The sequence below is a fragment of the Agelaius tricolor genome, unplaced genomic scaffold (genome assembly GCF_023055355.1).
Source record: "Agelaius tricolor isolate 1412-34295 unplaced genomic scaffold, bAgeTri1.0.p SCAF_9, whole genome shotgun sequence".
In the NCBI taxonomy this organism is placed as follows: domain Eukaryota; kingdom Metazoa; phylum Chordata; class Aves; order Passeriformes; family Icteridae; genus Agelaius; species Agelaius tricolor.
Genome location: NW_027269269.1, coordinates 30,002,777 through 30,028,027, shown reverse-complemented (window position 1 = coordinate 30,028,027; position 25,251 = coordinate 30,002,777). Strand labels below are relative to the sequence as shown.

The 25,251-nt window shown below is 37.6% G+C and overlaps 1 long non-coding RNA gene across 1 annotated transcript in view; it reads right to left on the bottom strand.

Moving 5' to 3' along the window:
• Positions 1-22,930: 22,930 nt before the first annotated feature.
• Positions 22,931-25,251, bottom strand: part of LOC139592977 (uncharacterized) — a 124,353-nt gene continuing 122,032 nt past the window's right edge. Inside the window, exon 9 of the long non-coding RNA XR_011680158.1 lies at positions 22,931-24,176. This is a non-coding gene — a long non-coding RNA (uncharacterized lncRNA). The remainder of the gene's footprint in view (positions 24,177-25,251) is intronic.

Below are 25,251 nucleotides of genomic sequence, written 5' to 3'. Positions count from 1 at the left end.
AGGCCCTCAACTCTTTGTAACTCTTTGATAATTGCTTCACTGAATTCATTGTGGTAGGCAAACAGCAGAGTTTCTTGTGCTATTTTTGTTTCTGATGTTCTCCAATGAATTTATTGAACTTCTTCTGAGTGAGATAAAAACTCCTTTTGGAATGCATTTCAAAAAATCTGATTAACCTCTCTTCTATTTCAGGGTCATAAATAACTCTGATGCTCAGAGAAGGCTGCAACCTTCAAGACAGTTCAGCCAGCAAGGAGATGACTCCCACCTTCTGGATACGCAAACCTGGATGCCTAAGCATGCAATATCCTCTCCTTCTTCCATTTAATTTAATGCCTCTGATAATATTTTCACAGAGTAGGCTAAAGGAGTTACAGTGAAATGAGATGTTGACTTTTTTATTTGTAATAAGGTTTGTCTTGATTTGAAACATGAAGATAAAAGAAGTTCTTTGAAGCAGAACTGTTTTCTAAACTGCTCATCAGTAAATAGGCCTGATTCACCATAACCAAGGTCTCTGTTTATTAATACATCAGCTAGGTTATGAAGCCACTGCTTGCAAAACCTGTAGAAGTCCCATTGGCAAGGTAAAATCCTATTAATACAACTGATGCAGCTGGGGAAACCAGACAAACTCGGAGCCTTATTTTCTTCTATAACAATGCTTTCATTCACCAGAAACTAATTAGAAATGTACCATTCCTCCAGAACTTGTATCTAGCTTACTACAGCTTCACCATTAAGCCCTGTCTAAGCCAAAACAGAAGTACAAAGGTGACAAGATGTGGTGATCTTTCTCAGAAGTGTCAGAGAGTTTTCAGACCTGTTCTAACCAAAACTTATTACTGAAAAGATGCTCCAGAAGTCATAATTCAAGTGTGCCTCCCCAACAGGGAAGCAAAGGTTAAGAGAAATAATTGGAGAAATTAAACATTCTCAGAAAGCAGAGGAAAGAGGCAGAAGAATGACAACCAGTTAAAGCATGGCCAGACATCTATACATTGCTGATAAACAAATTCCATCTTTGCCTCACCCAGACTCAAAAACTCAGATGAGGTAAATACTAGAAACCAAAGCAGAGCCCACTGTGTGTTTCTTAATGTTTTCTTTATGATGATTATAGACTTGGACCCCAGTAAATTTGAACTTGCTAACTGCAACTCCCATCATTTCATTACAAATTACTTAACAATGCTGTTTTGAGGAGATTTGCCTGCAAGCTGTCCTTGAGATGTGACAACATTCTTCTTGCAGACTCAAACACTTATTAAACAGATGACTACTTAATTTCTTTTTGGTAGGGTTAATTTTCTGCTGGTTTAACTCCTTGAGTTACCTTTCCAAGGGCCAGCCCACCACTGGCACCAGCACAAGGGAAGGAATGTGAGTGTCTCTGTGAGCGGAGCTGGGAATGTTTGTTTCTTCAGAACTCAGTGGCCCTCAGTGCAAGGGCACCTCACGCCCCTCTCAGGCACACCAGACCCGATACAGGTGTCACTCACCCTCACACAATAGCCCTGGATCCAGGGGAGCTGATGTCATCTTTAAGGTAACAATGCTGTTTTGTGGAGCCAAACCTCTGCTGTCTCTCTGTAAGTCAGGCAACTGAATATATTTGGAATGCAAACCAAGACTCAAAATTAAAAAAAAAATTACTAATGGGAACTACTTGTGACTTGAGGGTTAGTGCATTGCTGGCATGGTTTTGCAGCTAGGCACCTAAATACGAAGGGACCTTAGAAATACAGCTTTGGCAAGGATGAGCTCATGATTTCAGATTGCTCCTTGCTGCCAAAATATACACTTGCCTCACATTTGCAATGAAAGAGTAACTATAATTGTTGTCCTTATCTAGTCTAAGCCTTTTTTTACAGGGCTTAACCAAGCTGCATCACTTTCTCATTTATATTAGAACCCCCAAAAGTGTCTCCTAGACAGACACTGGAAAGTTATTAATTAAAGTGTTTATTTTTTTAACCCTAAGTGACCAAACCCAACTTTATGCCCTGTACTGAGTGTTCCTCTGAACAATTCAAGAGAAATTACTGCTATTTATCCTGAGGCTGAGAAGCAACAGGAGAATTAGCATGCATGCCACTGTGTTCAAATCCCTGAAAAAATTGACGATTATATTTGCAAGTATAATTCCAGACTGTCCAGGGAGATGACAGACAAGCAGGTGCAGACATGCCTGAAAAGGAAGCTGCTTTAAGGCTGCTGTAACACAAACAGAAGGAATCTCCCCACTTCCTTGGAAAGATTTTAAGGACATGATTTAATGAATTGTTTGACACAAAACTGAGTAAATTAAAGAAGAGAGGTAACAGAAGGCAAGCAAAGTATTAGCCAGTACCTTCTTTCCAAGCCTTCTGTTAGCCAAGGTAGGAATAGCCTTGTTGTCTCCTCTGGAAAACTGAGGATCTGAACATTCACATTATAAAGCAATGAAAGAAGGGCACTTACGATAATTATTCAGGGAAAACACTTGTGGTACTGGAATTCACTAGCAAGGAACAGCTTTTGTAGCTGGCTAAATGCAGGAGGGAAGCTTGACAGAGGCAGTTTTGGCAGAAAAACTAGATGTTATGTTCAGTGTATTCTGAACAAGTACTTGGCACACAAAGTGAACTCAGTTGAATGTATTCAAGAAGCAACAAGCTGTGAAATGTGTGTTTAGCTTAGTAGATTGGCAACAGTGGTTTCAGTCAAAGAAAGGACCACCTAGCTTCTCTTGTTTGGAGGTCTTACCTACTACAGTTTGTCACAGACAGATTATATGCTGTTCACATAGTTGGTTTTTTTCCTGTAATCTGTCCGTTAATATCAGCAGGGTTGACTTTCCAATGGAATATTCATATTAGTCAGAATATTCATATTGGTAAACCTCATTACAAATTGTCACTGCAGAACATGCTACATTTCTGCTTAATCGTCTGTCTAGCATTGGTTTTTACCCTGACAGAGTCAAGGCCATGGCCATGGAGCTTCAAAGATGTCCCTGCTACCCCTAGCACTGCTGAGGATCTGGGAGCCCGGTGCAAAGAAGGCTTTACACCCCAAGTGCTTGCAGTGAACTTTGCCTCTAAGGAAGAGACAGTCAGAGCCCCTGTTCACCTTTCCTCCACGATCTCCTCTGTTTGGCTAACAGCAGCCAGTGGAACAAAGCGTAGGTGGGAGCAAACAGTAGTTCCAAGCTGTAGCTGACAGGAAAGCTGAACGAAGCCAGATGTGCCTGTGAGACCCTCAGGCCCTGCACAGTGCACAGCCTGTATGGCAGAACAGCCCTGGGTTTGCTGCTTGGGCTGTCTCTTAGAGTGAAAGCACACAGAGTGAAGGCAATTCGAGTCAGGGAAATGAACAGGTGTGGGTATGTGTTTTCCCCAGGACTAATCCTTAATGTTTTTATTATCCCTTAATAGAATAACACATTGATTTAATAATGTTTTTACTCCTCCTTACATAAAAGGAGATGCAGGTTTGTATTTTGTTGTTGTTGGGATTCCCCTGACCCTAAAAATCTCTATTGAGAATATTCATAGAAAAAGTTTGAGAAAATTAGAGTAATAATGAATAAAACAAGTCTTTCTTATTTAACAGCATGCTTTTAAAAAAACATAGTTCTGTTGGATTTTTTTTGCTTCTGTAAAAGAGGCAAGGATTTTTCTACAAAATTTTATCTCACTTTCTCCAATGTTATGATTAGATGTATTTCTAGACTTATCTATTGATTCCAAATTATTAACTAGGCTACAAGAACTAGTTACATCTGCACTTTAGATGTAGATATTCTTCTTCAGAATAATATATAACATTTGTCTACTGACAAGCAAGAATTTTTTATTTAAAATTTAAAATAATTGAAATACAAATTTTGGGTGTACTGTAATAAACTTGTAAACAGATTTATTATTTTAAATGACACTTTATTTCCAAAGGGGTTGGTTTTTTTCTACCAACTGAGGAAGAAATATTATTTTATGAAATGTAAAATATGACACAAAGCTGCACAAGCTTGAACTGTTATTTGATTGCATTTTAAATTCCTCTTCGTGCAATGTTTTCTACAATTTGTTTTTACTGTCATGATCTTAGTTCTGTCTTCTCTACTCCCCCACAAAGCTTGAAAATATTGGCATAAAATCTGATATTTAAAAACAAAAACCCCTGAAATATCATTGAGATTCTTCACATTTGCACATTTACTTCACATTACCTTCTTTTTGTGGACACTTAACTTCTTCAAGTCCAAAGACATATCTCTGGGGCTACTTGATTTAAACATATGCCAAAGTTTCTCACTTCACTACATTTCTCTGACATCTGACTCTTAGAAAAACACCTACTATTAAAAAAGATGTGATGCTATCATGATCTAACAATGATCAATTAAATCCAGGCCTGAATTCTAATGTATTTCAAGTGACAGGCATCTCTGTTTAATGCTGAGATACTGACTCAGAAGTGCTTAGCAATGTCAATCTGACATCTGGATCGGTTTGCCATTCTTTCATACACCCCCAAATTTAACATCCAAATCTGTTTTGGCTTCCTCTAATAAGTCTCTGGCCTTTTAGTGTGTTTATAATACTGTTATAAACTTACTGACCTGCCTTACTACAACATGCTTAACACAGTTTATTCCATCCTTGCACACTAGAAGTTATTTATTAATTCATTCTTTATTTGTGAAGCTGATTACTACAAGTGTATGTATACAATGGCCAACAAGAGAAACCAAACCAGGCACCATTAAAAATCAGTGCTGTTAGAGGGTTTCTAACCAGTGTAAAAGAGAGCTGGCATTCAGGCAACAGGCAGCATCTTGTCACTTAAAATACAATATATTAAGCAAAAGATAAGAGCAAACCCCACAAAATATTCAGCACAGTGCATCTTCCCAGGAATTCACTAGACCCCAATACTATTGTCATGATATCTTATGAAATTGAGTTATTTAGCACTCACAGCAGATTAAGTGAGGACAGAAACTGCAGAAGTGGTCCACTTACAAAAGCCCCATTCACCCCATTGAGCAGAAGTTCAGCTCCTTTATTTGAAACAAAATACAGTACTCAACCAAAACGCAAACCCAGACTCAACTACCTCAAACAGCTGAAGCATTACTGAAAATTGTCATGTTAAAGTCCTCCATGACCTGAGCCTAGGGCCAAACCCACCCGTGGTGCAATTCCTTTGACTTCAATGGAGTTGTGCTGGCAGCCACCTCAGCTGTACTTGGCCCTGTGCCATTATTTATGCAAGGCTGTGCTGTGTGTCTTCACTTGATAAATGCCAGCACTGTAGAGCTCCAAAAAGTAAAGAAAAAACATTCTTCAATAATCACAACAAGACAAGAAATGCAGACACACAAACTGCAGCAAGACAGATAAAAAAGAATTTACAGCTGCGCTATGTGAAAGCAATTAGCAAAAGGTTTTTCTTGTATTTTAAATAAAAATTTATCGTCATAACTAGGATGAACTTCTTTCTAGTAAATGGGCTACAATTTGACTCTTTCATCTCTGCTTTGAGCCACAATTTTTCAATTAAAAATAGAAGTGAGATGAGACAAATTCTGACTGACTTTCATGGAGAGACCCTGGCCTGCAGTTTAACAGACTTGAGGGAGTGTAGGACTTGCAAATACACATTCAACATCTTTAAATTTGGAAATATTTAGCACTGCTACATGAAGCAAAGCAAAATCTTCAAGACTCACAGGAACAAGATCATTACTTTATATTCAGGTAACATGCCTGTCATGTTACTAGAAGCTGTTACTTTACCAGGGGCTTTACAAAGCCTTTAAGTATAAACATGAAGGCCCTAACCTACCGTTTTGCTGAATTGGCATAGATGATCTTAACACACTTGTAAGGCAGTAGAAGGCACTAAATAGCACCTACAAAGCAGGCTGTGTGTGGCACCTGTTTCTCAGGAGCTGACTGATATGTCAGGAAATCAGTGTCAGCACGCAGCCTGGCTGAAGAGCGATGAATGAAAATTCCCTCAGGAGCTCCCTAAAGCCAACATTTTTCATTTCCTATATGCTGGTGGCTTTTTTTTTTTGACAAATCAGTCTGGTATGTGTATCTATATATACATATATTGTGTGTCTTGTCTATAAGATCAGCTTAGTTTTCTCCTCACATTTATTTGAACAATAATAATTTTAAAAAATTAGATGTCATCTGGAATGAATGAATGAATGCATACTCATGGCTTTCTTTTGTCTACTTAAAGGTAATGGTTAACTTTTGTATATTCATTCACACATGCAATGAAACTGTTATGCCCTCCTGACATTGCAACAAATGAAAATGTGCAAGGGCCAATTAAAAAAACAACCTGGAAGAGTACATAAGCACTTGTATGTTCAATGTTGCTAATACCACATGGATCAGTAGTCTGTGAAAAAAAGAGTTGGCCCGCTAAGTTGGGATAAGCACAGATTCTAAGAAAATATATGAAGGCATATTTCAAATGGGAAATAAGAAAGGTTTAAAGCAAACATTAACTGAAATCTGATGCCACTAAATAGCTTTGTTATCTTAGGCAGCCTATGTAACTGCTGCCTCAGCTTACCCATTTGAAGTATGAGAAAATGTCTCCTTATCTGAATGATAACTGAATTTTCCTGGGAAGATAGAACAGCTTATGACAGAAGGGACTTTTTGAGATTATTCAGTCTACTCTCTCTGCTTAGAGCAGGACCCACTTTGAAGATCTTAGATCCAACTTCAGAATTAAATCAGTTTGCTCTGGATCTTACCCAGTCACGCTTCAATTATCTCCAGTGGTGACACTCAAACCTGCCCTAATTCTTTATGAACATTTATTTTCTTTAATTACAAATGTGAATTTCTTCACATTTGGATGTGAAGCATGGATGCAGCTTGCATCCATTCTTTTATCCTGACACGGTGGAAAACCATCTGTCTCTGTCTCCCCTACACACTCCCATCAGGCAGCAGTCAGGGCTCTTACTCTCAGCTTCACTTTCTCCAGGCTGAACAATCCCAGCTCTCACAGCCTTTCTTTCTCCATTCTGTTCTCCTGACTTGACCAACCTGTGTCCCCCTGCTGGGCTCCATCCAGTACTTCAGCCTCTCAAGCTTTTGAGGCGCCCCAAACTGGGCACAGTGCTACAGATGCAGCCTCTCCAGTGCCAAAGAATGGGGTTGCTGGATTGCTGCCCTCAGCAGTACTCCAGTGGAGAGCAGTCTTCAGCTGGGCTTTGTGGTCCGGGTTACAACTTGGTGGTCCTGCCAAGACATATTTTTAACTGTTCAAAGTCTAAAAATAACTGCAAAAATTGTTAGGTAGCATTTATGCAAGAAAGAATAACAACTTGTGCTTCTTAGTCCTACCCGAAAAATCTACTTAGCTAAATTATCAAAATTTGAACTTTATCTGACAGAGAGTTCCTGTAGAGAGATGTCAGAGACCTTTTAGAAAGAATATATTTATTATCATGATGTACTTGCTGCCAGATGGAAGATTTAGTCAGGGAATAAAAAACCTAATTTCATGATCTGATGTGGCAACTGAGTTGCTTCTTCCTATCTAAAAAGAATAAATGAGAAGATGGTATATTTAATTAAAGAGAAAATCAGCATTTGTGATAAGCTTCAGTTAAAACACAAGTTTCTCTCTCCTTTTCTTAGTTTCTGTATTGCTGTCCTTCACTGGATTTTCCACCCTAAACATGGTTCTTTATCATACCCTTAACACAAGGGAATCATGCTATCAGCACCCAGAATTACCTCACTTTTTTGATGTTTTCTTATTTTTTTTCCACTAGCTTCCTTCCAAGAACTCTAGCTCCATCAATGTGCAGGTATTGTAAAAACACATTTATGTATTTTACATCCTTTTTAATAAGCTCCTGCAGTGTAGCCTTTCTGAGAATATTTTAGACAGTTTTGCTGTTCCCATTTTATCAAACACGTGTATGTTATTCTTCTTTATCTTCTGCAGACAAGAACACAAATCTTCATTCCTGCAAGCTTTCTTTCCAGTGGCAATCAAGGTGTTTGTACCTGGACTGTGTCAGACACACCACTCTAACGAGGGAGCTGCTCAATGTTATCCCATCTACAGTGGTGCAATACTCTATAATCCAACACACTTTTCTACCGTATCAATTTTTGGGCAGACAAGCAAACTAGCTTTTTACATTCACAGAGATTTCAAGAGTAGTAGTTAAATACACTTTTGAGGATTTGTCCAAATATAATTTTTACTTTTGATGGCTATATTAATGGTAGCTTAAAAGCATAGGATTAATATATTTTCAGGCATACTAAATCTGGTATTATAAACAAGACATACAATCTTGCTCATAAATATATGCTATTTCATTTTACATAGATTTTCTATTTTTTTTAATCCCCTATTGCCATGGAAAGGTATACCTGAAGCTTACATCATGTTCTTCTCTCCAGCCCAACTGTACTTGGAGCCACTGAAAAATCTGTTTCTTGTATGTAATCATTTCACTTAGCCCTTTGGTTTTGTTCTCACTCCTTTCATTCCCTTTCCTCAAGTGATATAAATAGAGGACTTTCAACATCTTTTAAAGAGAGACACTCCTCCCAAATCACCTCTGCGCCTCTTTTGTTTTACAGTTCACTGCCCATGATTGCAGAGGATCAGGACTACATTTGGAATGTGTCCCAAATGTAGTGTTCTCCATGGCCTGGCAGAAAGGTATTTGAAGCAATTGAAGTAAAGGTAATTTTTGAAGTCATTAACAACTCCCTCAGTCTTTTGGAAGTGTTTTGCCTAAAATGTGAGGCCTTTCTGTGGACACAGCCTGACTGTAACTGTCTCCTGTGTGTGATGTAACTGCAGCCAGAATATAAAGCCCGGCTCTGGTGCGAGAAAGAGGTCTGTGCTCAAAAGTATCGAAAGCTGAGGAACTGCTGCAGCTTGTGGGGGCTGAGGAGATTTTTCTTAGCCCCTAGGCTGATGCTGGTTGAAAAAAACACATTGATGAAGCAGGAGAGCAATTCATAATACAATATGGCTTTTACATATTAAGGTTCTTAAATTTCATTACAGTGGGTGTAGAGTTACAAAGCGTTAGATTGTGCAGTTCAACACTGCAGCAACAACTCCAGGTTACCTTCTGACAGGTGCCTGTCCAGTGGGCTGAGAAAGGCAAATCAGCCTTAGCCCAGTCCTCACCTGAAAAGTCATCTTCATGAAATGCTTCATACTATACATTTGCGCTAAGTGGTGATGGTAGAAGAGACAAAGACTGAATAGATGTTTTGTGCCATTTCTTTCATGCCTCTAGGCAATCCCTCTTGGTCATGGTTCAGATAGTTTGCTGAGAAGTAAAGACAGGGGTGTTTATCTTCCCTCCCTGTATCCAGCTGTCTTCTGGGGAGGAGCAAATAGAGATTAAATGCTTTTCAGACTGAATTTATTCAGGTGAATTAATTTTTCTTCAAATTATTTTTATATGCTTATATCTCACACTATATTTCCAGGGAGATATACAGATTTTTCAAAATTTAAAACTGTTATTGAAGGTGTCATGTGAAAATTTTACCATTTACATTCAAGACAGCCTAACAGATAGGGGCAGGGGGGAGAAGAAGGAAAGAAACTAAAATTGTAGAAAATTTATTTACCTTTCCACAGAAGCTAGACCCCAGTTATTTACTTTCCAGTCTTTTAAAACACTTGAAACATTATTTTGTGCATACTATTACACCTTACCTGGATGCATACTCATTTCCAAGTCAGATTAAGATATCTTAGCCTCCCTCACAATGTGTCTTTAAATACTAATTAAATAAATATTTCATTGTCTAAACATTTGATTTATTTTTTTGCTCATCATTTGCTCAGCATGTCTAGAGAAGGGGAGACTGAGGGGAATGAGCGGAAACCTAATTGTGGTCTTCAACATCCTCACAAGGGGAAGAGGGGCAGACACTGATCTCTTTAGCCTTGTGACCAGTGACAGGACTTGAGGAATTGGCAGGAAGCCGCGCCAGGATTGGATATTAGGAACAGGTGATATTCCTGATATCACCCAGAGGGTGGTTGAGCACTGGAACAGGCTCCCCAGGGCAGTGGTCACAGCACCAAGCCTGACAGAGCTCAAGAAGTGTTTGGACAATGCTCTCAGGCACAGGGTGTGATTCTTGGGTGTCCTGTGAAGGCCACGAGTTGAACTCAGTGATCCTTGTGAGTCCCTTCCAACTCAGGATATTACATGATTCTATGATTTTGCATTCTATACCTCCTCATACACACAGTAAAAATGCTCAAGAATAGACAAAAGAAATGTAATGGATATTCCTTGGAGATCCCTGGAAATATTACACACATTCAATTTAAATTCACAAGGAAACACTTTTCCAGATTTCCTGGTTTATTTTCTTAAATAATATATGTATTCCTCATCCACTAGAACAACAAAATAAAAGAGGCACAAAAATATTTTAATGCTTAATTATAACCATTTGCTGCATTATCTGTGTATTTTCTTTCTCTTCTTGTTTTTAATGGCAAGTGCCTACGCAGAATATCCCAAAGATTTAATGAACTTTCAGCTTCATAGTAATTGATCTGAAACATTCAGGATCCAGCACAGGAGATGAGGAGACAGTGGGTAGATAGAAATAGTGAATCATAGAATGATTTGGGTTGGGAGGAAGCTAAAGACCACCCAGTTAGTAACCCCATGGTCATGGCCAGGGACACCTTCCATGAGATCAGATTACTCAAAGTCACATCCAACCTGGCCTTGAATATTTCCAGGGATGGGGCATCCACAACTTCTCTGGGTAGTGTATTCCAATGCCTTACCACCCTTCACAGGAAAGAATTTCTTCCATATACCTAATCTAAACCTGCCCTCTTTCAATTTGAAGCCATTCCCCCTTGTCCTTTCACTACTGGCCCTTGTCAAAACTCTTTCTCCACCTTTCTTGTAGGCTTCCTTTAGCTGCTGGAGGGTACTATTAGGTGTCCCTGGATCCTTCTCTTCTCCAACCCTAACTCTCTCAAACTCTTCTCATAGGAGAAATCTTCCTTCCCTCTGATCATCTTCATAGCCCTCCTCTGGAATTGCTCCAGCAGACTGATGTCCTTCCTGTGCTGGGGACACCACAGCTGGATGTGGTTCTCCAGCTGGGCTCTCATGAGAGCAGTGTAGAGGGCTGGAATCCCCTGCCTTTACCAGCTGCCCACAAAAAAGGCTAACTGACAAACAAATCAAACCAAACCAAATCAAATTAACCAGCACCCCCACATCCCCCCCACAAAAAAACCCCACCAAACCAAATCCATTAAATTTATAGTATTTTAAGTGCTGTAAAATAAAGAAGATTTGTCCAATTGGACTGAAATACAAAAAGCTCAGAAATCAGTGTGTTTAACTGGAAAATCAATGTGTGTTGACAATAGCAGGAGTTATAGGAGAAAGAAAATAAAATAAGGTTATATCACAGTAACTGAGGTTGGAGGGAGGGAAAGAGACATGGGGACAAAAAAATTGCCAAAAGAAATTAATGTGTTGACAAGGCTGCTACTGAAACTGATTGTCTCATTCTTGGTATGAAAAAAATGCCAGTATTAACAATGAAAGTTACATGTACAATGAATTGCAAAATTATATGCAAACTTCAAGGTGAACTTTTTGAATTATAGGACTTGTAAGGAGCTGCAGCAAGTTGATGTGCCAGGCTTATTAACATTCCACAATCCCTACATAGGAAACATTCTCTTTTGTACTCTGAATTCAAACTTTTACACCTCCTAGAATGACTTTATTCAGAGAGCTCTATTGCTGGGGTATTTTTATTTTTTTAGTGGATAAAAGAAATTGAAAAGCAAAGAACACACAATCTAAATGAAAGCTAGCTAACAGGCTCCTTGCTAAGAAATGCATGGAATTATTTCTAAAGCCTGCTTAGAGAGCTAAAAGACTAAAATTTTCAAGCTACAAGATCATTCTTAAATCTTTGTTAGACTGCAGATGAATATATTTGCAAGGGGAAAGTCAAAATGAACAAAGCATCCATACTTAAGAAATCTCCTGTGTAGCAAGTCCTCCCAACTATTAATGAAGGAAGCACAGTTTACCTCCCTTGGCAACAAATAAAAAATCAATTATCTTTGTGACTAATTTTCAAAATAATTTAATTACCTAATCTACTTCTAGAATTCTTTAGCCATTTTCCTTATTAACACATGATGACAAGAATGTGATAAACAACACATTAAAAAGATGCAAACCAACCATTTTAGATACAATTTTATCATTGAATGATTCAACAATTCACAAAGATATAAGATATCAAATGGATCCTTCTTCTTCTCCAGCTATATCTATTTGGATTTTACAGAGCACAGGCTTAAATCTCAATGCTTTTACTGAAAAAGGGGGGGGGGGGGGGAATATTAAAGGGCAGGAAGAGTATGCACATTCCTTGCATATTCAGTTTGGTCTGAACCATGACCACATCAAATATCTGCCAGTTTACGAACTCCAACTTGTGCATTTCTGATCATACCGCTAAGGGATGCTGTGCATTGATCATCTGGCCATTTCTCTATTCTGAATAGGCCTTTTATTTGCCAGATGAATCTTTGGAGGTAGGCTGTGCACAAACAAGAATTGACAAAAGCCTGTTTAGTGTGTTTGGGCAGGGCCTGATTTTGGTTCTGGTTTGATTTTGCACTTAACCACTTTGGTCATGACCTAATACTTGTTAGTAATCAAACCTCCAGTGTTAAGCCCCTTGAACACTACTAGTTTAAAGATATATGGTCTGTGGACTTTGTATTACATTTAGATAAACCAAAAAGATTATGGCTTTACAGAAATATCTATTTCACTACTTAGATTAAATTCAGTTTAACTGGTAAAGCTTTGTCTTTAATTCCTGCTGCAATTCATTACCTCCAGTCACAGGGTGTAATAATCTATTTTGCCAATTATACCTTTTTTCATTTCTCTGCAATTCATCATTATTATTTGATTTTTAGGTATAAAAGGAAAAGTACTAACCAACAAAATTACTTAGGACCATAATGACCTAGCACAATGAAGCCATTCATCATCAGTACAAAGTCTCACTCTGAATAGATCCTACAAATAGTTTCAATTAATAGCTTTATACAAGTGCTTCTGTAAAACATACATTAAACATTGTGGCTGATTCTGGGGGCTGCTGAGTTTGAATTAATAATAGCTGGAAGTCTTTTATGGCACTCAATCTGGGTCAGAAGTAGTTGATCAGCCCAATCAGACCTATATAGAACAGTCTTCACCCCAAAAGTCTTTATGCATAGAAATGTCTCACACAATTTAGCAGGAAGACATTGAATAACTGTGGCTCCCAAACTGGAAATGTCAGTTAGGGCCTGCTGGGAGATGAGAAGAAGTACTGAAGAGGAGGAAGAAGTTGACACCAATCATTAGGTACTCTTTCATGATATTGTTTCCATGCATGCATAATTATTTGCAATTTACATGTGTTTATAGTAAGGTACATAAGCAAGAGGACAACCTTAATGCAGAATTTCCCATTGGCTCTCACAGAAACTCCTTCCCCTAGCAATATTATGAACATAAGACATGTATCTAGTTTGATAATTTTGGCAGCAATTTCATTTCTGAAATTAATCCCATTACCAAATCCCTTCACAGACTCCTTCTTTCACAGCACAAAGTATTTTTTTATGCTCCACTTAGATATGCATACAATCAATATATAGAAGCTTCAATAAGAATATATCAAAGGCAAGCCATGACTGGCAACATTGTACATAGGCATTGAATTGTCCCATTTACAAAGTTTGTGTTATATAACACATTGCCCAGAGAGGTGGTAGATGCTCCATCCTCTGAAACATTCAAAGCCAGGTTGGATGGGGCTCTGAGGAAATTAGTCTAGTGGAAGGTGTCCTTTCTCATTACAGGGGTTGGACTATATGGCCTTTAAATGTCCTTTACAACCTACATTATTCTATGATTCTAAGATTTGAAGAGGAGACTGCTAAAGGGGAGGTGCCATTTCTAGATGAGTGACAGCTAAATTGTATTTCAATTCACTGGTTTAAGCAAGCAAATACTTCTGCCCCACTCCACAAATAGGTGTTACCTGATAAACATAATCTCTTTCACAACAGCTGTCCTGTCCTATACACAGTGACACAAAGTTAAATAAGTAGTTATATATCAAGCCCTTAACTTTCTGATTCTCAATGGATGAATTACTTAATTTCATTATACAAAGGCATTAGCAAAGAATGTATTTTAATGCAATTGCAATTGCTGACTAAAAGACCCAAGAATTTTCCTTAAAGATATTGAACATCCTCTGTACAAACTCTTCATTTTGTATGGAATACTTTATAGCATTTTGAAGACCACTAGCATATCCATGGCACAAAATATTTTGATATCGACATGTAGCAAGGATGCTTTGTAACCAATGAATTTTGCAGCTTTAATTTCTAACATTTTCCACATTTACTGAAAGTCACTAGACAAAACAAGACATATTGGGCTGTAACCATGTAATATGATGACCATGAATTTGCACTGTGGCTGACTTAACATATTTTATTCTGTTTTTTATGTAAGTTCTGTCACTTTTTAACAATGTAAATGAACACAATCAGTGTAAGCAGAGTGTTGCATTAAAGATCAGGTTTATATGTATATATCACAGATTTGGTCATAACTTTTTTCATACTGAAAATAGAAAAAATAAGCCTCTTCTCTTTTAGCAGTGACATATCAGCTCCAGTAAAAGTTATCATGATTTCAGAGACCACAGATAAATTCAGAGGTGCAGAGGAGAGAGACTTAAATAAACAGCCAACAGTTAGAATAGTTATTTGAACCAGTTTTCCCACCACCAGGTATTTGAGTAATTCTAGAGTATAAATCTTTCTCTCATACCACCAAGGAGTGAGTCTTAATGCAGAAATTCCTGATTCTAGGCTATACTTCACACTTTTTTGAAGGAAAAAAACTATTGAGAGTTAACTACTCTATCCCATTACAAAGAGTAGTCTGGTAAGGAAATCTCCACATATATAAATTTAATTATCTTGTGGCCAGCCCAAGTAATTCCTAATACTATGGTTGAACTATTCTTAAGATATATATATACACCAATGGAAAGGAATAATGTTCTGAAGGTTACTCTCATGTAAACCTGTTTTATTAACATGTTTTTTTTTGACATTTTGCTACAAAGGCAGCTTGATGGCATCCTTTTATTTGTAACATGCCTATTCCCATTACTTTGATTGAAATGAGCAGTTTTTGTCTGCATGACCCTTGGGTCAGCAGATCACAATTTGCCAAGCACAATGCACTTGCCGGAGCTTGTAATATTAAGGTTTCATGCATCAGCATTTCACTGCAGCCATCTCTTATCAACATTCTTCTTCCCAGGGTGTTCTCAACCCCAATTTTCTTGGCTTTGTGAATGTGCTTGCATCACAAACTCCACAATGGAGGTTTTTAGTGATACATACTCAAAGGGAAATAAATAACCGACAGATATGTTGAAGGTATTGGATTTTGATCAAATAAATTTTGGAAAGTAAAACCAGTCAAGAAATTAAATAGAAGGATTGTAAAAGAAATCTAGGACTTGAATTTGCTGTGTACTAAGAGGTAAATGCAGGTCAAGCACACTGGCATGGCATTCCTTCTTGCTTTGGCTAAACAGCATCATCTCTGGAGTAACCTAGCAGAACATTTGCATTAAGATCAATTCAAGATACTTGCATATGCCATAGAGACTTTGTGATAGTTTTAGATTCAGTCTGTATGCTGGACATGCTCTGCACCTTTCTGAGACCTCTGCAACCATGAAAGAAGAGTGATTGAGTGTCTAGGTGATGTAGAAAATGATGTAGATGAATTGATGTAGAAGAATTAGGCATCAGGAAGCATGTCTGTTACACCTGACTGAGGCTAACCAGCAGGAAATGTAGGAAAGCAAAACACACCTTTGCTTTTGCCACTGAGATAAAACAGGTTTTTACTCTGTGTCTGAATTGAGGGTGGCAAAAAAGGCAATTTCATTTACAGATTTTTTTTTCTCAGTGTAGATGCCATCTCAAAGAGGAAAACATATAACAGTACTTTAAAAATGACACCACACATGCAACAAATTTGCTGTACTTTTAAAAGGCAGTCTGTTCCAACAAGAAGGAAATTTCTTGTTTTGAGAAGCTCTGATTTTCAGATCCTTGTTTTCTGATAAATGTCTTAAGAAACAGCATGCCTGCTTGACCTGAAGAAACCATTATTAATGCACAGAAGGAGAGGGCAGATCTGCTGAAAACCTGAGCCTATCCATGCTGGTTTATGACCAGGAGTGGATTGGCTCTATCTTTAACTGAAGCTCATAGCTCTTACTCACAAGAATAACAAGCAAACAAGCTCAGCTGCTAAACTGATAACCTCAGAACCAGCCTAGCATGACTACACGAATCCATTTTAAAACCCATTTAACTCTGGTGGTAGCTACAAATATACACTGTAAAGTTTTATCTGAGGTCAAATATCTCTGAGAGTTTGTGTAGTGGTTGATAGGGTTATAGCACTAGAGGGTTCTCCAAAAGCACTTCTAAGTGACCACCCAGCTACATATTCAATGAAAATCAATACTAAAGGAGGTGATGGTTTGCAGTGCAGAGTGTTAGCATTATCACTGACCTGTCATTGATCTGATGTAGGAGTGTCATATTGAAAGAGAGTTCATCTAAAATAAAGAGATTCATATAACTTTCACTTTCTTTGTACAGCATACTGGGTAAGCACTACTGGAGTTGAAACCCTTTGGTTTCAACTCCACACAAAAATAAATCTGGTAGCATTTCTTTCTTAACCTGAAATCCACAAGATCAAGTTTTTAGCAAATTTATTTAGACATTTATGTATGAAAAGGTTCACTGGGCAACAAGACCTAAAATAAGCAAATTTTTGTACTAACCATGGATTTGGCTGTAGCCAGGCTGCACTTTACCAAATAATTTCAGAATATATGTTATTTATAATATTCTACTATGAAAAAAATCCAGATAATAATGCTATGTTTCTGAACATTGTGCTACATCAAACTCTGATATTCAAATACCTGCAAAACTCTCTCTGTATGGGATACTCTATGAATTTTTGCTTTCCAAAAGAGAGAGTTAATACTTGTAACTGTGCAAGCAGTAATTCCCTCATCTGTGGTGGTGATTTTCTGAATACAGTACAGGTTAAATGTAGTTCTTAGAAAATCCTTCACAAAGCAAAGGTTGTGTTTCAAGTTCTTTGTAAACTAAGGAAAACAGATTATAGATTTGTAGCACTTCAGAGCACTTACAAATAATATAAAGTACAAAAATCAACTGTAAGTTCTGAAACTCCACAAACCCCAGCTTCTATTGAATTCAAATTTGAAACACGAAGGTATTTTACAATTTCATCCCTTGAAAGTCATCTTATATTTTGTTTCTTTCATACAATTTTTATGAATTTACAAGATGATGGATTACCAGCAGTACCCTTAATGCATCTTAGTTTTATTAAGGCAAGAGAAATCCCAATTTATACTTCACAAAGCTGGCTGAGGAATGTAGACACCAGAGTCAAATGCCTGTTCCCTTTGAGTATATCTCAGGCTCTCAAAGCCAACATAGACTTTTCACTTTTCTCTGAAGCACTAAGATCAGATGTTTGTGAGAGACAAGATATTAGAACTGATGGACCATCAGTGCTATCTAATAGGTAAAATCATAATTGAGAAAGAAACACTAATTCAATGCAAAGAGTAGAAGGCTTCAAACATTTAAATATGTGCACATATTTAACCATTTTACTAATAAAACCTTTTTAACCTCTTCCACAGCAAGGAATTTATTATATTCTGAAAGAGTTAAGAGGGACCAGCAACCACTTTGTTTTACTCCTAGAAAGAACTTATGCTATTTCTTATGCTTTTGCTTTTGGCAAGCAAGCTCCCAGCAAGAAGAATAGACTTTGAGGGGTTTTCTTTGAGGGAAGAAGGGAAAGAAGAGGATTTGAGCAGATGAAGGTGATCAGGTTTTCTACTGATGGTGGTGGAAAGCTGTATGTGAGGAATTAAGGAAGAAAGGGAATTTGATGTAAATCTGATGTATAAACAGAAGCATGACATAAAAAAGCTGCTTTGCTTTCCAAAATGTTAGAATTATTCAATGGCATGGCAATTCCAATATAAAGACAGCTGTTTGAAGAACATGATCTTATCCTTTATGGGATTATGAAGTTTTGGGTTTTCGTTACTGTTCTTCTTCTTGTGTTGGGTTTTTTTGGTAGCAGGAGGGAAGGGTTTTTTTTAAATATTAACATATCTAAGTAAAGTAAATGTTTCTCTATGAAGAATGACACACAGTATGTTTTAAGGAACTGATTATTTCATTTTTAAGAGGGGTTTTGTCCTTTTGTCAAACTTGCAGTGGTAAGCATGGTCTCCCTCACCTCCATCCTGAATTCTTTCCTAGTTCATCAACCTTGTTGAGAGAAAAGACTGTTGATCTGCTGTTATCCACCTGCTCTGATCCAGCATAATTTCTTTAAAGAGGAAAAGTTTGAAAAAATGGTCACATGACTTGAGAGCATGCACCTTGTGAGAGAGCAAATAGCCCCAGACATATGTATAATTCACTTGAAGATGGTTCAAAGTTGAGCTTAATGAATAGCTGTCTCAAAGTCTGGAAAATGTTTTCTGAGTGCATAGTTACAAGTAAGAGAATTCCCAGCTAACATTTGTGTTGAGACCTGGTTATAGGCTAGAAAAAACCTTCCTGTGTTACTGAGATTGTTCACTTCTTTATTGTCATTTATTTTTGAATATGGAAAAAGATCAGAAGACTAGTTCCTGACTTCTAGGAATGTTTATTTTCCTATATTTGTGTTGAATATACTATCTGACTGAAGTAGTATGGTACTGTAATGTCTAAGGAAAGATATGGTACCAGCCAGGAATATTCTACTCAATTATGCTTCTTTGCACCAGTATCTGAAGAGAGAAATGTCTCACCCCACGCTTGTCTCTCAAAGGAGAACCCTTCCCTGGATTCATTGCTTCTTTACCTCATTCACTGAACACTGTCTGGCAATTTCAAAGCACTTTTACTGGAATCCTCATGGCTCAGGAGAAGTAGAAAGTTCTGCACCATACCCAGTAATATTTGCAGTTAAACAGTACTTTTAAACAATAACTAGCAAATACCCAGGTATTAAGTGTCTTGTGATGACAGTCAAACAGAGGGAACTGGCAGAAAACACTCCAGCATCTAGCTTGTCTTGATGACTTGTCCCCACTTTCAACTTGAAGATTAGAGAGTACCTACTTGCTTCCTCAAGAGACTATCTGGAACAGCTTCCCTGCCAGGTCACTTGAGCATTTTAAAAAGCATTTAATGGTAAGCTAAGAGACTAAGGGAATCCTTGTGATAGAAATCAGAACCTAATATATACACAAATTAAAGTAGACAAATGCTAACACAATTTATAATCCATATTTCATTAAAATAAGAAATAAATGAAATAATGTGTGCAGAATAGAGCTTTTGGTAGCTGAACACAGATACTAGATTTTTGCTTTTTTTTTTTTTTTGATTTAGGTTTACCATTACTGATTTGAAGGATGCTTACTATATAAAGGAAGCTTGTGGAGAACTGCCTTAATTAGGAACCTAAATCTCCTATATGTACTCTGGAAGATGATCAAGGCTTCATTCTATAGATGTAACACAGACTCTTTTACCCTCTTCAAGTATGTAGTCCAACTGTATTTAGTGCATTGGTATTTTTGGCTGCGTGATTATTTTTAGGAAACTGTTCTTCAGTGTTGCTGGCTTGGGCTGTGTGCAAGAAACTAAGGACAGACTGGAACAAGAATCGATGAAATTCGATTCATTGAGCCTGTGATAGAACATTTTTCCTCCTTCTGTTTGCATTTTCTGACCTTAAATGCAGCCACTGCTGACAGCTGAGGGGATTCACATTGTTCTAGTATTTGAGGACAATATACAAGTGCTATGCGATTATTAATAAAATGTGAGCAAAAAATATCTTTGCCCTTCAAATATTTATAGCTAAGGCGACTAACTTGGCGAGCCAGAGATAGTGTGCATCAATGGGACCAGCTGGAAAAGCAGGCATGCTCTCAGGCTCAAGCAGGTCTACTCACCTGTCAGCAGATCTGACAGTTAAAAATCTCCTGCAAAACACAGCTAAAACAAAGGCACTCGTCCCCTGTTTTAAGGTTTAGTTCTACAGCTTTTCTGTTGAGGCCAAAAACTGGTGAGGGTTTTTTCTCCTCGCATGGTCTAAATAAGAGATATTAACTGTGTCTTTGTTGGGATGCTGTTGCATCTTCAGGCCATTGTCGCAGATACAAGGCAACCAACTTTTATATATTTATTATCAAAGTGAGTCTGATTAGAAATACAGATAGAAATGTCTAGAAATCAACAAAGGAAAAACAAAAAGATGAATGTTTGTCTAGTTTGATTTCAAAATAGATGTGCCAATTTAACACACTATACCCATGTTTTGATTAAACACTCAGTACCTGCTGTTTCGCTCAGCTTATACTCTACTGTTGCTTAATTCCAATACTCTACCAAATAGCAAACAATGTTCTCAAGTTAACTGCAGTTTATGAGAGTTTTCATTTTATTTTTTGTGTTGTTTGTTTTAAGGGTAAACTGCAGCCTTCTTTTGACAAGGAAGAGTCATAAAGAACCAATATAGGTTCTTTATATTAGACTTAAAAACCCAACAAGACAGTATAAATAAAACCCAACAAGACAGTATAAATAAAAATTCCTCTTAGGTATACATCTGAAGAGATGAATACCTCAATCTGAACCCCACATTTCCTGTGATTGCTTTAGCATTGTTTATAACAATCATTTAAGGCATTTGTTCAGCAGTAGAATGTTCCACTTATTTCTCCTACACTCTTAATTTGTGAAAAGGATGAGCTTGCGTCTCAGGAGGAAATGTGCCTCACTCTGGTTTTTCCTGCCATGCTCTTTATTTTCTCATTGATTTATTTACTGGAGGGCAAACATATTGTGCACAGTTACATGTGATGCTCTGCCACTGAGATGCTGGTTCTAAGCATAAGTTAAAAATGTTGATGTTATTCCTAGGATCAGTACTTGCCCCCAAAGAAAAAGTGTTTTGGTGTTTTAATTTTGGGCAGTTTTGTCTCATTTCTTTACATTTTCTACACTCATGTTCCCCCTATTTACTAAGTTGCTGGGTTACTATAATCTATAAGGCCAAACTGATTTACTTATATATTCTAATTCTACTTTGGAAATGGAAATCACCATGGCTGCTCTTGCTTTTAGACTATTTTTATCTGAGCATTTGTACATATGTACATGCATGTGTGTATAATTTTATTTTAAGTATAATCTGTCTTCAGCAAAAAGCCTATGTACTTCCACTGAAATAATCTAATTAATATGTTGTACATTTCTGCATGCATTTTGCTGCAGAAAATTGTACTGCAGCTGCTACCTCAGTAATATTTCTAGTTAAGGAAAAAAGGATGCCAGTCTGCATCACCTAAACATGTACATCCCTCAGATTTAAGGTTAATAATAAAAATTAGAAGAGAAGTCTTCTGAGATTAAAAATTCCCATATGTACTTCCAACAGCTAACATTCATACTCCCTTTAATACATATCCAAAAAAACAGACGGTAACAAGTAAAAGGTTTTGAGAATTCTCCTAGGCTCTTGTTCATTTCCTCAAAGGTACCTTTTTTTTCCCCCAGTATATATAACTAAAGGATCCATTGCTGAGGCTTCTAGATGCTAATGAAATAAAAATAACTGGGGAAGAGAAGAGATTTGCATCCATAAACAGACAGAGGGACAGAGCACACAAGATCTTAAAATGCTTGCCATAAATAAATATTTGAAAAACATAATAATTGCTCTATACAACCAATATATTTCCTTCTTAGAACTGAACCTCTGTGAATCATGAAGGCTAGTTCTATTGAAGGCATGAACTGCTAAACTAGTGGAGACAATTTTAGGTTTCAAAAAAGAAAGCTTTTAGAAAAGCTTATTCGCTTGCTGAATGCAGCACCATAGAAGAAATAAGAGTTGTAAGAAAGGGAGCACAACATGGCCAAGGAAAAGGTGTCACAATTTTAGGGTTGCCAAGTTTTAGAACAGGAGCTGGGAGGCAGCAGGAGGGGGAAGTGGAAATAAGGAAGAGTTCTACTAACTTAGTATTCATACAACGAAGCTCTCCTGAAATGACTAGCCAGTTGGAGAGAGGAAGTGTCTGCCCTGAAAGTGGGTTATGGTAATTCCAGCATGGGCGGATGGGGAAAGGAAGGTCAGGAGACAGCAGTCAGGAAGGCATGTACAAACATATCTGTATTCTGCTTTCAAGTGTGCTGCTGGCAGTTCTCCTGCTGCTTCTCACTCTGCACTCCCTCTTCAGGGCTGAGCTGTGGCTTCCCCGTGTCCTCTGCTGCTCCCACTCGCCTTGCCAGTGCACAGGCTGGAACACTTCTTCTGCTCTGACTGTGCTCTTGGAGTCATAAGTCCCCCTCAGAGGGACAAGAGGGGTGGGATTTACAGCAGGATGTCAACTCTTCATAGGAGTCTGACATTTGCCAGTAGGAATACTTTAAATGTGCTTTAAACAGTGCCTGGTATGCATGCACAGTTGCAAGCATTGATAAACAAACAGTAATTGTGGAGATGATTTTCCTGTGCCACACTCAAGGGAAGAAAACTTATTTTATAAAAGCATGGATGAAAAGAAAAAGGGGATTTCTGTAAGTTCTAAAATGCTTTATTTGTTACTCTGAACAAAAAAAAAATATTATTTCTGCCTCACGTCTTGCTCCTTAGAAGCTCAAATAAGCCTGAGTAAAATATTGGCACTGCTAGTAACACTAATCAAGCTATGATTCAAGTGAAAAGGAGACTATTAATTTATTTTTGATTCTGGTATTGGTATTTGACTATAACATGTTAGGCATTATCTTTATAAAATATCTGTTAGCACATTCTGCCTGTTAAGTGAAGTTATACCTGGTCCTGTTGAGCTAGGAATCTGATCTGAGAGTTAAGAAATAAGCAAGAGAAAAACATCAAGAGAAGAGAGAGAACTCAGCAGACTTTAATCATAAGGAAACATGCTATTCAGAAGTGCAGACATTATTTTGCCATAATATTATCAGGAGGAGGCCCTAGCACCTCCTGCAGACATGAAGTTTTGCTCTGCCTTGGGACACCCAGGGCTCAGGATAGAGAACAGGCTTTGGGCTCTGATCAGATTATGCCTCATGCTCATCATAAGCATTACCTACTTAACAGAGTTTTTCTGTAATAGAGCCTAAGAGAACTATTATAAAAAGATTAGGCTGCCTCCATCCTCTTGCTTAATTAATTTTTCAGCGTAGAAGGGAAATTCCATGGTCCCCTGTCTATTGCTGAGGTAACACATTACAGTCTGTCATCACAGTCAGACTACTGAGCCTCCATGGACATCTGAATGATGAGGAGATAATTTTGTAGCCGCTTCAAGATCAGTCAAATAATGAATACATGAAAAAACATGCATCAACCAGGGAAAAGAAAAAGCCACACACTGGATTCTAGTCCTTTGAAATGAAAATAAAACAAATTTTCTTGGCAAAAAGTCTTGTACTACAATAGTCTTTTTACAGGAAGTAAACAATAACACATGCAAAATTTTTAATGGAATATTTAGAGAAAATTTCATGCCAAACATCATTTTATGATGTTTCTAGTTGGAAATTTGCATTGGAAAGAATCTTAAGCATAGGTAGGAATTAATCAGGCACTGCATGTTGTCCTCAGATATCCAATGACCCTGTGTGAAGGGCATTACTTTATCACTTTTTATTACTTTATTGTCATTCAAGTGACATTAGCCAAGTCCAGACTCTTAAGCAATTTAACTCTTCTTCTTCCCGGTCTCAGGTGATAGCTCTTCCACTAGGCTGTTGCCTCCAATTTCTCACAACAAGCTGAGATATCTTGACTTCCTCCTGATTTAGCATAGGGACATTTCTGAAAGCTTTTCTTCAGGTTAGCAGCCCTTTCGCTGCAGCTTCCTAGCCAACACATTTCACTGTGAAACAGAAGGGAAGGAGAAAATGAGAATGTCTAATTTCTCAGAGTCAACTCAGAGTGAGCACTCAGCTTATAGGCTGTGTCAAACAGAAAATAGTCCTGTCTGTCATTTTTTTATTCTAATTACTCGAGTGGATTTACTGGGGGCACTTGCAGGTGAAACATGGGATCTAAATTTTGACATCTAACTAGACAGGCATCCTAAGCTACATGCATATAACTCAAAGAAGAAAATGTGAGGGACATCATGTTTTCTTGATATGTGACTTGGTCACAGCCAACAAGCAGTTCAGGAAGAAAGATGCTAGACAAAACCATTAGCTTAGTCTATACACCAACAAGGAGGTAATTTCCTTTTGCCATTGATGTGACACCAAGGTCTAGGCCACCAGCTATTTCCATGCATCAACACATAGCTATATCAACACAAGTAAGTTAAAATTTATAAAAAACCTAATAAAGCTGAATTATTCCTAGCAACTGTAGCCTGAAATACCTATCTAATGAATGGCTGTCCAAAGCTCCTTGCAATTCCTTACCAGTACTTCATCTACAAAGATAGCCCCTTCTGAAAAGTTTCATCCAGGGAGAAGATCTGTCAAGTATATGATTTTACTCAATCTAATTACCACTTTTATCTGCACCAGCAATGCCTCATAGGTAAAAGCAGCATTGATGCTGTTGATGAGGCCCTTAATTCAAACACTTAAATCTTTCCATTTGCCAGTTTCCCTTCTTCAGGCAAAATGACACTATTTTCCAATATCAGAAGGCGATAATAAGGATTTATACATAACTGAATATTCTCACATGTTAGAGGAAAAGATGAGCACAGAAATTTCTACTGAAATGTAAATCTAACTTAACAACCTTTCTAGATTCAAGTCAAATATCACTGGCTATTTTTGTGCTCACAGTTCGACTCCTCTCTGCAACGGTAACTAAATTCATCTCACAACATGTACATAATCACAAATGTTGCTATTGTGATTAAAATGTTAATGTTTTGCCATGAAAAATGTGTGTTTCCTTGGCAGTTTTTTTTACTATTCCTGTGTTTGCCATGCGTTTGT